Here is a 14,525-nt window from a genome sequence, read left to right as displayed (position 1 = left end):
CCATCTGTGGTCCCTCAGCCAAGGAAGGAGTCTTCACACTCAACAGCAGAACCGGGTGTGGAGCTCCTTGAGTCAGGCAGCTGCAGGTTCAGGAGAACAGGCAGGTTCCCAAACAGCTGAATGCACACCTCTGCCAACCAGCCAGGAGGATCTGGGTCACGTAATGGGTCAACTACAGGTAAGGAGGTATCGATCACAACTGGTGATGTCTGCTCCTTCAGCTGCTGTTCTTGTCCAAGTACCACCAGGGCGTAAGCACATCCTTTGCCTCCTAGGCAGGCAGCAGAAAACTGAGCTCATTCTTTACATAGTTCATTGTGAGCCTGGGCTGCATCAGAAGACACTTTTGGCAGGCTGGGCATCTCTGCAGCAAAGCTTTTGAAGGTCAGCCAGCCCTGACAAGACACTAGGACAGAACAGTAATTTTCAGTTTTTTCCACAATGGCTTCTAAAGATACTCTCCGAGATATGGTCAGGGAAGATAGCTGGGCCACAGGACTGAGATTAAAGCTTCCATGGCAACCTGCGCTCCCACCAGAATGCAAGTAAATCCCAGGTGGGAAGATGACACTAGAAACCGCTCCAAGGATGTTTCTGCCTGTGTAGCACCTGGCCCACTAGGGCTCTTCTCTTCTTAGGAGACATTTTACCCAAGACACCAACCCTGAAAAGCCACTGAGATGCTCTGACTCATTTACCTCCCAGCTTCCACATCCCCTGGGAGTCTCCCCAGGCTCATCTCTATGCAAATACAGCGGACACTGACAGGGTAGGTCTCCTTTCTCTTCCAATGACAAAGATGTTTGGTGGGGTTTTTTACGGAAATCAAGGATCCTTACAGGCCCCAGCCATGACTCCCATCTCCAGCCCCTGCAGCAAGGCAGGTGAACAGTTAAGGAAAAAGGAACACATGGGCTGGGGTGAGCCACGCTGCTTTCATTATTTGGCTGTGACTGAGCTGTTGCTGTTATAGTTTCCACAATCACACATTTAAATAACATAACCCATGCAAAAAGGAAATAAAATAAATAAAAAACCCCACTATGGTCATCCTGTCTCCTAAGTCAAGAGAAGCAGGAGAAGTTTTCCCTGAGCAAGTCTGTGATGTTTCCCTGGTTTTTGCAGAGACACGTTGGATTCACATGGGGCTTGCCCAGATCAAAGGCCTGCCCAAATTGTCCACACACAACTTTCTGCCTGTGAGAGTCATGGGCCCATCTGGGACTCATCCCGCTGCCCAGGGAAGAAGGTCCAGAGCAGGATCCTCCCCATGGCCGCAAACATCCTTGTGCGCCATGATGTCAGTCCCCTTACCCATTACAGCAGCACTGCTTCTCCTCAGAAGGAAAACATTCCCTTGACACTGCTCGATATTGCCAGATGTCACTAACAGGACTGAGGTCTGTTCAGCAGAGTTTATCCTCTACACTCTTATGTCAGCCGCTTGTCTGATCACCTCTGGGTCCCTGGTTATAATTGCTTTAGTACCACAGGGTGGCCTGCTCTCCTTAACAAGGACTTCACAGCTGACCTGATGTCCCTCTGACTGCGTGACAGTCCTGAGCTCTTCATCCTGGCCTCTCCACGTTACGAAAGCAGAGCTTGGACCCAGAAAATGACCAGCTTCGACTTGATTAAAAAGGGGACGGAGCCCTACAGCACCAGCCAGTGGGTCAGCAAGCTCGTGACCTAGTGCTGTGCAGATGTACGGCCATGTCCCTCCAGGTTGGTCCGGGGGCAGCACACCAGAAGAATCCTACACAGTCTTCTGTCCATCTCCCGCTATTGGCAGCCAGGAGAACCTGTGCTGTTCCACAAACACATCACCTTGTCTGCCAAGCAAGACCAGCCAAGTCTACCACCATCTGATCACAGTGCCACTGTGCACAAGCCTTCTCCAGCCATTCAAGCAAGCAGTCACCACCCCGGATTACCATGTTTTCAGTGAGCAGCTGAGCAAGTTCTGGCTTGTCAGCTGCTGTCACCAACCACCTTAGGCATAAGCACCAATCTGATTCAGTTTTTCATGAAGCCATCCACGCACCTTGGGGTTTTAGGGTTTTGTTTCTACAGGATGAACATACTTTGCACTTGAGTGGCTCACCACAGCTCAAACAGCAAAGGGACAGCCACCACCACGCCCACTCATCCATCCATCCTTAGAGCCAAGGCAGCTTTGGAATGGGGAAAAACAGACCAACACTGTGTGAACCAGACAGACCACAGCAGCTTGAGGAAGTGTCATTTCTGATGCCTTCTGCAGCTACTGAGGAAGTCACAGTCCTTGACTGGACTCCTGCCATGCTGCACTGTATCCTCCAGTCTTAAAGGAGGAAAGAAGCACCTCATATGGTAAGAAAGCCATGAAGTGTTTCAGAAGGCATAATCCATGTCAGAAATACCACGCACTCATGCTGCAGTTCTCACGAAGTGCTGCTAAGTCATAGCATTATTTCCTTCTCATCCAAAATAGAAAAACCTTCTACGTTCAGCACTTTTTTGTCATGTCAGGAAAATAATTACCACTATTACCAACCCCCACAGAAGGGAAAAAAAAAAAAAAAGAAGAAGAAAAAAAAAAGCACAGCTGCTTTTTAGTGTTATTGGAAACCCAGGTTTCCGCCTACAAACAGCTGCTGCCAGGAGGAAAAAAAAAAAGCCCCCTGCCAAAACAACAAAGAAATTTTCCACCTGACATTAAGTCAAAAAGAGTCAGCAGGAGAATTCCGAGCACTTGGCAACCCAGGGAAGACAGAGGAGGTTCTGCTTCAGGCCATGGTGCTGCTGAATGCTGCCTGATGCAATTGCTATACACACATAAGCCTTCCCAGGAAGACCTTCTGGAGGAACACCTCCAGAGACACCGCCTGCGCTGCCTGTACATGCGTGTTCTGACTGCCTGAGTCCTCCCACCTTCCTCTTTCCCACTGCACTGGTCAGGTTTTACACAGACATGGTCTGGCTCAGAAAGACCACAGTATTTTCACAGATGCATGTCACTTGAGACAAAGCTTCTCAGAGCCCCAGCCACAGCCTGCAGGGGAACCTGCCCTGGGGATGCGCCCCTGGACCGGCAAGGTCTTGGGTTGAAGTGCCCATGGAGGAGAGGAATGGCACGGGACCCCGTGCAACCTGCAGACACATGGCTTATTGGTGAGGGCACAGACTCAGTGCTGCTGGGACCTGGTGCCAGCGCTGCTGGCAAGGTGGCTCCATGCCAAGCCCTGGAGCAGGGCTTTGTTGCAGCAGAACAACAGAGGAAGTTACCAGTGGCCGCTGGCTGGCTGAAGGGTGAAGCTGAAGCTCCACAGCATCACCTAGTAGAGCCATCTTCCAAGAGGCCCAGAGGAATTTGTCATGTAGCATCTTTAAACAAAAGCCAAGTAACACCTGGTCAGACTCAGGGAGAACACATGTTGTAGTTTGCCTGAGAACAGACACAAACATCAAGGAACAGGGTGAGCGGTCCTGCCAGATCACATCTATTTCTGCCACATAGTCATGAAGATGGTCCCTTTGTCTCTTTCAGCTTGACCAGATGTACTGCTGGAGGCCAGAAGTTATTAGTGACCACGAGGCACAAGTTAACCATTCACTGGTGCTCTTCCCAACCAATCTGCAGGGCAGTGCCAGCTGTTAGCTTGCTTTCTGAAGTCATTTGCAAGTCTACACCCTCATTGTGCTCCGCTTTCCTGCAGACATAAAAGATCCCACAGCTGAATTACTTTTTGTCCTGGTTTCGGCTAGCATAGAGTTAGTTTTCTTCTTAGTAGGTGGTATAGTGCTGTGTTGCTGTGGTTTAAATTTCGTACCTTGATAGCAATAACTAAAAACATTACTGTGTTAAGTAATGTTTGCACTAAGGCTTTTCAGTTTCTTGGGCCCTGCCAGCAAGAGGGCTGGAGGGGGCATAAGAAATTGGGAGGGGGCACAGCTAGGACAGCTGACCCAAACTGGCTGAACGGATATTCCATACCACAGAACATCATGCTCAGCATAGAAACTGGGGGAGCTGGCCAGGCTTGCTGCTGGCTGTTCAGGCACTGGCTGGGCATCGGTCAGTGAGTGATAAGCAATGATATTGTGCATCACTTTGGGGGTTTTTCCCCCCCCTCTGAGTTTGATTTCTCTTTTTGCTATATCCCTTTTCATTCCAATTATTAGTAGTATTTTTTTCATTTCAATTATTAAATTTTTATTACCACAACCCATGGGTTTTACCTTTTTCCAGTACTCCTCCCCATCCCATGAGTCAGCTTGGGGGAAAAGAAAAAAAAAGAAAGAGTGAGCAAGCAGCTGCATGGTACTTAGTTGCGTGCTGGGGTTAAACCATGACAGTTTTAAAATATGAGGTTCTGGGCATAGCATGCAAAGACTTCAGGCACCAAATAAAAATTGTTTTAGCAAAGGCTTATGTATTTAGAGTAAAGGGGAGAAGTAGGAATAGCTTTGTGTATGGTCCATTACACACAAACTGAGGAAAACAATAAACAGAATGTTCAAGGTGGAAAGGAGAAAAATCGATACCTCCCCTCCAGAACAGCTTTCACTTCTAAAAATAAACTTGTGTGGAAGTGCGTGAAGATCATCCCTTTAGCTATATCTATCTGGACAAGAACTGACAGCCCTGAAAGAATATTCCTCTCTAATTTCCAAGAGTAACTTACTTTCACAGTGATAAAAAGAACTGTCTCCCTCAGTGTGTCGTCAGATCCCCTTCCCCAGCTTCTGTGTGCACAATACCATGAAACCAAGAAGCTAGCCCAGTTTGCAACAATGTCATGCCACTTAGAATTTGCGCAACGGGGGCGGGGAAGATTCTGTGCAGAACTCCACGTATTGGCACTGATCTCGACGTCCTGGTGCAGACCTTGGACCAAAACCCCTGCCTGTAAAGTTTGGCACTCTGGAGTATTTCCAGTGTCTTCCTGGGACTGTTTACCCAGAAGAAATCTCACCTCAGCGTACACAAGTTCAGGGCAGGCAACAAACCAGGTTCCTCCGCATCTGTGGGTAAAGATGATCTTTACCCATGCCTCAGATTTCACCAAGCATGGAGACTTTATGCTGGGAAACCACTTCTGCATAGCCTTTTGGTAAATGCCAACAAACGAAGAATAAAGGGGGAAATACATGCCCTTGAAAAATACTGATTTGGGAATTTCGTGCTGCACACAGAGCCACTTCATGGAAGCCTAACAGCTTGTCTTCAGCTTTAAAAATGCCAGGCTTTTTGCAAGAATTAGATCCCAGGTAACTAACCAGCATTAAACACACTTCTCTATTTGCTAGCAGCTTGCTCAGCAAGAATTTAGAGTGTCATTTACTGAAACTTAGACGAGCGAAATGCAGGATAAATCAGATAGCACTACACTTGGAAATGCGTGCCATATGCCTTGCTACCAACGGCTAAACTACAGAAGCAAAGGAGTCTCCACCACAGCAAGCTCCACACTCAGCTGCAAGGCCATAGGCAGACGAATGCCACCACTTCTGCTGCCAAGCCACTCTTTCCCATAGCAGCTGCATCTGGTACAGGACATGACCGGGAAGCTTGGGTGGAGAAGAACTTCACCTGCCATCTCCTGGAAGGCTTCACTGGCTTCTTTCAAGCCCCCTATCCATCCAGAGCCCTCTCACCCCTCTACTCTTGTCTGAGAAAGACCTGTCTCCATCTCTATTATCCCTGTAGCGTCATGGACCTGGACAGAGGGCCAGCCTCTTCCTTGCAGTTGTGCTGCATCCTTGCAATTATTTGCTTTTGGCCTTCCCACCAGTTTGGTCCCACAGCTTACTCATCAGTCTTCCTAGAGCTGCACGGGCAGATTCACAAATGGAGGGATGGGGCAAGGGTCACGTGCCTCTCTAGCTGATGTCAGTTGGAATTTATGCAGGGAGAATGAAATGCTGCCTTGCAGACTTCCAGAATTTATTTTTTTTTTCTTTTCCAGCCTGGATTTTTATCCAGTTACACGATAGCCCTCTGAACATTTCTCTCTCTGCCTTGCTACAGAGAACCCCATATGGGAGCGGGAACAGGACCACAGAAAGAGCCAAAGCAGAGGAAACGATTCACTGAGGGCCTCCTATTTAACATGACTATCATTTCCATCTCCAGTTCTGGAGGTTCTGGGCCAGCTGGACTGCCCCTCCAGGACAAGGCCCCCATAACTAATGGGTTTCCCAACACTTCTTGCCTTACAGCCCCTTTAGAGCATTCAGCCTTATCTCCCACATCCCATCAGCAGGTTGTCTCAGCCAAATCTGCCAGGAAGGAAAAATTTCAGATAGCTTCCCAGTACTGCAGTAAACCCGTCTTCAACACGGGAGCCACAGACAAGCTGTCACAGAGTAGTAGCAAAAATGTGTGATGCTCAAGAGGTGGAGACCAGCATGCAAATCCAGAATAGGTTATACCCAGGTGGAAGCTGGCAGGTATGTTGTCAGCGGTTAGATAGCCATCATGAGCACATACAAACGGAACAAATCCAATCACTTTGGCCAGCAACACAAATCTGTAACACCTCCCAGCCCAGCCGAATACGCAATGCCACCCCGCCCTTATCTGCTGTCCTTCACAGAGCCTGATCTCTGTGCTCCAGCTGCCCTGCAGAGATCCCGCCTTTGCCTATTGAGACCACCGTCCTTTGTAATGAAGATGCTCTCCAGAATGCTGGACCTGATGTTTGCATGTTAAAGCCACTCTGACTTTCCGCTCCCCCCAGCTCAGGTGACATTCCTCTCACAGTATTATCCCATTGTTAAAAGGCAAAAATAATTGACTATGAATTCGACAACAGTGAGGGGTTGGGAACTTATCTGCTCGTTTTGTTGTCGGTTTGGGGGTTGCGGGGGAGGGGGGGGAGGGGAGTGAGGCATGTATAGCTTCCTCCCCTGAAAAAGAAAATTACCTCACGGCGTTTGGTGCAAGATCAGGCCCAAAAACCACTGAACAAGTCCCCTGAACGAAGTCAGGCACACGAAACTCTAAGTAACGACCATTTCATTCACACAGACACCGTCCAAGCAGCTACCACCCAGCAAGACGGGTATTTCTGGATAGCAGCTAACAGCAGGGCACTAGACCAGAACTCAGAGGTGCTGGCTTTCTGCTGGAGTCCTGGGTTCGTGGATTTCTCCCACCGTATCAGCCTGGCGACCGGCTAAGCCAGCCCGGTAGCACCGGTTTCTTTGATGACAGTTTTGGGGCAGACGCGCCTGCCGTTGGCGTTGCCTCCAGCAGCAAAGCAATTTTCCACGTGGCTTTGGAGAAACAGCCGATGCGGAGCGCAACCGGCGGCACTACTTACTGCACCACCTCATCGCTCCAGCCGCTTTGGAGGGTCCCGGCGGACCCGCGCGGCTCCGCACCTGCGCTGGCACCGGGATCCACCGGGGCCCAACCCACCCGCCCGCCGAGGCAACGCCGGTCGGGCCCCCGGCCCGCCCCGCCAGACGCTCCGCGGCTCCCGGCCCGCTCCTCGGCGGAGGCTGCGGCGGGGCCGCGCCGACCGACGCGGGGAGCCCGCCCGAGGGGCCCCGGGGCAGCCGCGGCCGCTGCAAGGGGCGCAGGGCGGAGCCCGGCCGGACCGAGCCGGCGGCAAGGAAAAGCGGCCCCGCAGCCGCCGCGCCGTCGGGGGCTCCCGCAGCTCCCGGCACGGGAGGGGACCCCCGCCCGCCGCCGCCGCTGCTGCGGAAGCTGCCCCGTTACCTGCTGCCAGACGCGGAGCGCGGAGCCCGCGGCGGCGCCGGCGGCGGGGCAGGTGCGGCCTCTGCCCGGGAAGGCGGGGCCGGGCAGCGGGGCGGGGCCGGGGGGCGGGTTGCCCCGCCCCTGCCGGTGGAAGGGGGCGGGGCGGGGGCCGGGGGCGGGGCGGGGTGTCCCCGGGGGTGCCTGATGGAGGTGAAGCTGCTGCACGCCGTTGCCCGCCGGGTCCGAGCAGCAGCGGGACTGGGAAGGTGCCCCAAAGGCACGCCGAAACCCACACGCCCGGGGCTGTTGCTTACATCATCCAACATCAGCACCCGCAGCCTCAGCTTGTTCCCCTCTCCGGTTTATCAGCCCGTGCGTGTACAGCGTGGGTCCCTCCAGCAGCCAGCCACAGATACTGGCAGCCCAGTATAGCTCCCCCTTGGTTCCCAGCGTCACCAGTCGCTGGCACCTACAAGCCCATACAACGCCCTGAAGCCGTGGCCCCACTCCAGCTGCTGGACCAGACCCTCCCGCGCACACCAAACATACAGAGCTGCCCAGGACTGCCCCGGTTGCCCCAGTAGCCAGCCCCTCCGGTGGTCTCACCCCTAGAGACCCCCACTCCCCAAGTCCATGGCCACATAACCTCCTCGCCGCTCACCCAGCTGGATCATCACCAGCACTTGCACGCTCGCTTGCACACCCACACCACACACCCCAGAGTCCCTCACTCAGGTGGAGCTGTATCAGGCAACAAGACAGGCTGCTCTGACCCGTTGCAGGGCATGGCCAGACAAACATCCTGACCAGAAGACAGTTTCTATGCTGCCGGCCATTTTTATTGTCTTAACCCTCTGTTTTCACTTGTTGGTTCTCCCCAAACCATGTCAATTCCTGTGTTTCCCCACATTTGGTTCCTCCCCTGGGCATCCTGTGTAACAGGCTTTGCAGAATCTCGGAACGCTCTTCCCCTGCACCCCACAGCATGTTGATGGCGGAGTCCCAGGGTGCTCAGACACAGACTCCTTTTGATGGTTTCATGCCTGGACTGTGGGGCTGAGGCTTTCCTGGGACAGCCCTGGGAGGGCCCTGGACAGATTTGCCGTTCCTTTGAGTCCCTAATTTGTGTTTCCAACTCCCTTTGTGCCTCTGTGCTCCTTACGGCTTGTGGAAGCGGGCCTCTCGTGGGCTAGTGACTACCGTATGGGCCTGGGAGTAGACAGGGCAGGGCATTATTTCGGCTTCCTACCCTGCTATTGCCCCTCCGTACTCCTCCGTGGGTGTGCAGAGCCACTTTTATCACGTAACACAGTGTGCAGTGCTCTTGCTCCTGGTACTCTAGGCACAAAGGGCTTAGTGGTGCTAAGGACAAAGAAAGTGGGGTGCAGGGCTGCTTGGACATCGCCTGGCACTGCACGACTTTCATTTGGCACTGCACAAATGGGGACACAGGAACCTACAACCACTGTGTCAGCTCTTCTTTTCCCATCTCTGACACCAGCCTTTGCTGCAAAAATGCCCTGCTCTGTGTTTAAATTCCCCTGCAACTGTCTGCAGCTCTTTATTTAGCACAAGGCTGGTCAGGAAACAAAGACTCATATACTGAAAGGTATTGATTTTTTCTGGTTTGTGCCTTTCTGGTTTTGCTCTTTCATACTCTCTAATTAGCCAGAACACTTCTGCACTGCGGGTCCTTCTGCCTTTACCTTTGCTGCTCTTTCTGTTCCTTTTTCAGAGACTTGAAACCCTCTCCCAAATCAACACACCCACAGAAACGATGGTTATTTTTCTTCACTGCTGCTGTAAAAGCTGAGTTTGTCTGGCACCTTTCACAATCACTACAACTTTGTAGTTGTTTGACCCATCAAAGGTCATTGAGCATTATGTGAGTGACACAAACTACCTCAGAATCATAAAATCACAGGTTGGTTTGCGTTGGAAGGGACCTTTAAAGACCATCTAGCCCACCCCCCCTGCAATGAGCAGGGACACCTTCAACTAGATCAAGTTGCTCAGAGCCCCATCCAGCCTGGCCTTGAGTGTTTCCAGGGACGGGGCACCTACCGCCTCCCTGGGAAACCTGTGCCAGTGTTTCACCACCTCCGTTGTCACAAATGTCTTCCTTATATCAAGTCTGGGTTGACCCTCTTTTAGCTGAAAACCACTACCCCTTGTACTATCGCTACAGACCCTGCTAAAAAGTCTGTCCCCATCTTTCTTATAAACCCCCTTTAAGTCCTGAAAGGCCACAGTAAGGTCTCCCTGGAGCTTTCTGTTCTCCAGGCTGAGGAACCCCACCTCCCTCAGCCTTTCCTCATAGGAGAGGTGCTCCAGCCCTCTGATCAGTTTTGTAGCCCTCCTCTGGACCTGCTCCAACAGCTCCAGGCCTTTCTTGTACTGGGGGCCCCAGAGCTGGATACAGTACAGCACATGGGATCCCACCAGAGCAGAGCAGAGCAGAGGGGCAGAAGCACGTCTCTCAGCCTGGTGTCCATGCTGCTTTTTATGCAGCCCAGGATACCTTCTTAAAATACAACAACATCGCATTTGTGACCAGAGGAAGACAAAGCAGCTCAGAAGACAAAAGAGGTGTGAAAGATGTGTGGCAGAGCTGGTTGCGCTGGAGTCCTTCCAGAGAAGTGGCACCTGTGAGAAGGGCATGTGTGGGTCCGAGCCCTTCTGTGTGCTCTCTCTCCCCGGTGGGAAGACCTGTTTGGCAGGCCAGTCTGTAGTTTGAACCAGGGCATCTCTCTGAATCTCTCCTGTAGATCTCTCCTGCCTCTGTGCCCATAAGAAGGGCACGCCTTGCCTGTTTACAGCTCACCCTGATGCTCTGACTAATAGCTGGCTGCTTAAGCGTGGACAGCAAATCAGGCCAAGAGCCAGCACCGAGAAGCTCCAAAGCCTGCTGTGCAGGCACCCCTCACCGATCTGTTGTTAAGGAAACCCTTTCAGATCCCTTAGCAAGGAATAGACAGATTAACCCACGAAGCAGAATAGCTCAAATATACCAGAGCCAAACTATACAGTCCCCAATTTGCCCTTGAAACATCCATCTTCCTTCTCACCTCTTTGTCAATGTGTTTCAAGACAAGAAGCTCAAAAAGGAACCCACAGTTTTTCATCTGTGGTAGAAGGCAAAAAGGAAACAGTGTGACAAGAGAAACACTTCTGTTAACGATATAAGCGACCAGAAAACATTTACCCTGAAGGTAGAAACGCATTCAGACCCTCCCAGACTGACAGGTAGCATGCTATAGGCTCTGATTCTACTTAGAGTAGCGATTGCTTCTTAAAGCGATACAGACAAATGATGTCTCCTTTCTGGTTCTCTTCAGCATAAACATCAGTGCATTAAACCTGAAGACACCAGGAATCATGTTCAACCACTTGGTGCATGGGCAGAGCAAGCTGTGGTTACATGTCACAGTTTTGGTGGGATCACATTTCCTATTGGCTCTGTCTCTCCCTGTCCAGATCACAGGTAAATGGATGGTAAGTCTGAAGTATTTGCCTTGAGGCTCTGGCATTGATTTTTAGCATTTATTTTTTTTTCACTTCCAAGTGAAGCTTTTAGGGCTGGTTTCACCCCCTGCATGTACAAAGCAGCACAGAGGTTCTCGCAGCAGCTTGGGCAGCATCATGAGCAGCAGGGGCACCTGTTCATCTCCTCCCAAAATTAAGGGGAAAGAGCAGGAAGAGAAATCTTCCCTTGGGATGCCAGGAGTGCCAGGGTACCCTGAGCCCTTTGTGCTGTACTCCCAGACCACAGCAGACTGATAGGACTGGCTTAATGGAGATAAAACAGACCTGGAGTGGTGGGGACATCCCTGGGATGCCTGAATTGAGAACCGATGGGGGATTTCAAACTATCTGGCCTCACGTGACCTCAGTAAGGCAGATTCCAATATGACTGGTCAAATAACACTGCTTTCAGTATTGTGTCTCCCAGAAGATAAATCACAGCTTGGGAATGCTGACTTCGGTGATGCACAAAAGATGAGCCCCAAGCCGTAGCAGATCCCCAGTGATACCCGAAGGTCATTGGGGTGTCACACACACTGGGATGTCACACACACCCTCTGTGAAGGGGTCCCTGAAGATGCTGGCTGGCCCTGAGCCTGCGCAGCATCCAGAGGGTGCGGCACAGGGAGGCACATGAGGGATGGGTGCAGGGATGGCACCCCAGACATTCAGCTGCCCTGAGAGGTCATTGTGCTGCCAGCCTCATGTCACAGTTTTGGTGGGATCAGGCCTGGACACTTTCTGAGGCCAATAACTGACCATTTCCCCTCAGTGCCTGTCTATGCCTGGTCCATCCTGGCAGAAAGATGGGTGGAAGCAAGGCCCATGTCAGCAGGCAGAGCTGGAGGGCCCCTGTGCTCCCTCTTCTCCACACTGAGCAGAGCTGGCACCCTCGGCCGTTGCCTGTGCCTCTGGCACTCCAGCTCTGGACCAGCTGGGGCCTCTGCTGGCCTCGCTCCGTGGGACCTGTGTTTTGAGTCAACCTCTGTCCTCAGGGTGTCCCAGCAGTCTGGCTGGACCCCCTCAAGCTGCCGTTCTACTCGCCTCTCTGTGATTCAAACCAAGGACTTTGAACATTTCAGTTCTATCCTAAACTTGGTCTGTTGTACCTAATGTTTGCACGGCACTGCATCACCACGGTCTCATAAAGAACCTCCCCATTGCAGGGGGGTGTAGGAGCACCTACATGAGCCACTGGCCCCTCTGTTTTTCAGACCCTCCTCCAGTGCTCTGGTGCTCTCATCAATGGCAGTGAGAGCAGTGCTGCATGCCATCCATGGGCAAGTCCCTCCCCAGCAGTGCATGATCAAGGCTTTCCTTCTAGTCCCAGCATCAGGGCATTCCTGCTGCCCTTCATCTCTTCTTTTACAGCCATGTCTATGACTTGCCAGGAGCACTTTCATGCCTTGTGCCTCTCATTCCGAAATCATACCCAGGCAAGGCTTTCCTTACAGAGACTGAAACAGGTTTTGTATCCCTGAACCAGCAGCAATTTTCTGTCAGCCTGGAGTATGTTCAGGTACCGGTGTGGCGCCGTGCTGCAGGACACAAGATTCCAAGCAAGAGATTCTCATTCTCTCCTGCTCCTCTTGCAAATGCGAGCAGTGGAGGAATGGAGTGAAAAGCTGATCGTATGTATAGCCTTGGCTTCCCTCCTTGCCCCTGTGAGCCCCGCTGCTTCCTATGTTGGGCTCCATGGCTGCAAAGGCAGAGGATCCTGAGTGGAAAGGATGCACCAGGGTCTGCTGCAGCAGAAGTAGCAGGGCTGGGCTGTGCACACGGGCATCTTGAGTCAGGAGGAAGAGCCAAGAGGTATCTATGCTGCCCATTTTGTATTTTGGAGTTGAACAAAACTCTCTGACCAGACTCAGGGGTGTGTCCCATCAGAGTCTGAGAAAATGCAGACTTGGTGGTCCCACAGCCTCCCTGGGCCCCTTCATGACAACGGGACCTTCTTTGGCTATAGCCTGCTAAGGAGGGATGGGATCCACCTGTCTAGAAGAGACAAGGGACTCTTTGGCAGCAGGCTGGCCAGCTTGGTGAGGCGGGCTTTAAATTGCAGGGCTCGGGGGCATGGGTCCAAATTGGCAATGCTCACGCCATCGCATCAAACTGGGGAATAAGCCAGGCCAACCAGAACAGTGATGTATGCTCCTTAGCTGCCTGCCAAGCTGAGCGCCAGGCAGCCAGCCACCCCAAGGAGCACGTGTGGCTATGGTGGATCCACTTGCACCTCTCCAACCTACCTCTCCAAAATAGTGGTACCCCAGCACACACAGCATGGAGAAAAAGCAGGAAGAATTAGAGACCTGTGTGAGGTCGCAGGGCCGTGATCTCATTGTAATTACAGACACGTGAGGGGATAGCTTGCACGACCTGAATGCTGTCATGGTTGGCTGCGTACATCTTAGGAGAGACAGGGCCAGCAAGGAGAGGTGGTGGATTTGCTCTTGGTGTGAGGAGCAATAGGAATGTATCGAGCTCTGCCTAGGGGAGGATGCAGAACGAGTCGAGAGCTTACCGGCCCCGTGTCTGCCTGGATCCGGCAGCCCCAGCCCGCAGCCGGTACCCGGGCATGGCGTTCCCTGGGCCCACGGCGCGGTGGAACCTCTTCCCACGGTGCCACCCATGCCCTGGCTAGCACAGCCCTTGCTGTGTGGGCACGCTGCCCGCCCCTGCCACCTCGGTGTCTGGGCCTTCCCCACAGGCACTGCTGCTCTCCAGCCCCCCAGCCCCACCTTCAGCCATTCAGTAAATGGTTTCATGAATACACTGAAAGGACCACCGTGGGCCCGAGGTGGAGTTCACACACTGCTCCGCTCGGCCGCCAGTCTCTGGTCTTTCTTTTTCAGCACTGGTCAGGTGGATGCCCTTTCCACAAGGCAAGGAGATCCACGGCTCGTTGCCCTTCAGCAAAGGGGAAGAAGCCACCTCCCCACCAGGAAGCCCGGAGGGGGCAGAGCTTTCCCATTCAGGGGGGAAAAGCAGCAGAAGCCAGACCCTGCCTGTGCTGGGCCACAGACACAGAGCTGTGGCGCTGGATCAGCAGAAGCTCCTTAGGAACTCGCCGAAGGCGTACAGGCCTACATCTGTCTCTGTTTCAGTCACATCCATCAAGGACGCACTTCAGCCAAGATCGAAACGCCACCCGCTTCCAAGCTGGACAGGAGAGCCCATGGCAGACAGCGAGACAGCAGAGGCAGCTGGATGCTTCTCATGGATGCTTCCGCTTCCCAGAGTGGTCATCCCAGAGCAGGCAGAACCACTGGGAGCGGAGTCACAGCTGATGCCAGGGCTGGAGCTTCACCGT

The 14,525-nt window shown here is 52.7% G+C and overlaps 1 protein-coding gene across 7 annotated transcripts in view; it reads right to left on the bottom strand.

The window, feature by feature from the left end:
- Positions 1 to 14,525, bottom strand: part of LOC130142340 (FERM and PDZ domain-containing protein 1-like) — a 59,664-nt gene that overhangs the window by 34,964 nt on the left and 10,175 nt on the right. Inside the window, exon 1 of one of the 7 annotated variants that reach the window (XM_056324059.1) lies at positions 7,712 to 7,795. The exons of the other annotated variants lie outside the window; for them this stretch is intronic. The gene's annotated coding sequence lies outside the window, so the exon portion shown is untranslated. Of the gene's footprint in view, positions 1 to 7,711; positions 7,796 to 14,525 lie in introns of those variants that run through there. 7 annotated transcript variants of the gene reach the window in all.

This window comes from Falco biarmicus, chromosome Z, assembly GCF_023638135.1.
Source record: "Falco biarmicus isolate bFalBia1 chromosome Z, bFalBia1.pri, whole genome shotgun sequence".
Classification (NCBI taxonomy): domain Eukaryota; kingdom Metazoa; phylum Chordata; class Aves; order Falconiformes; family Falconidae; genus Falco; species Falco biarmicus.
The sequence above is the reverse complement of the archived record's forward strand: the minus strand, read 5'-3'. Positions and strand labels throughout refer to the sequence as shown.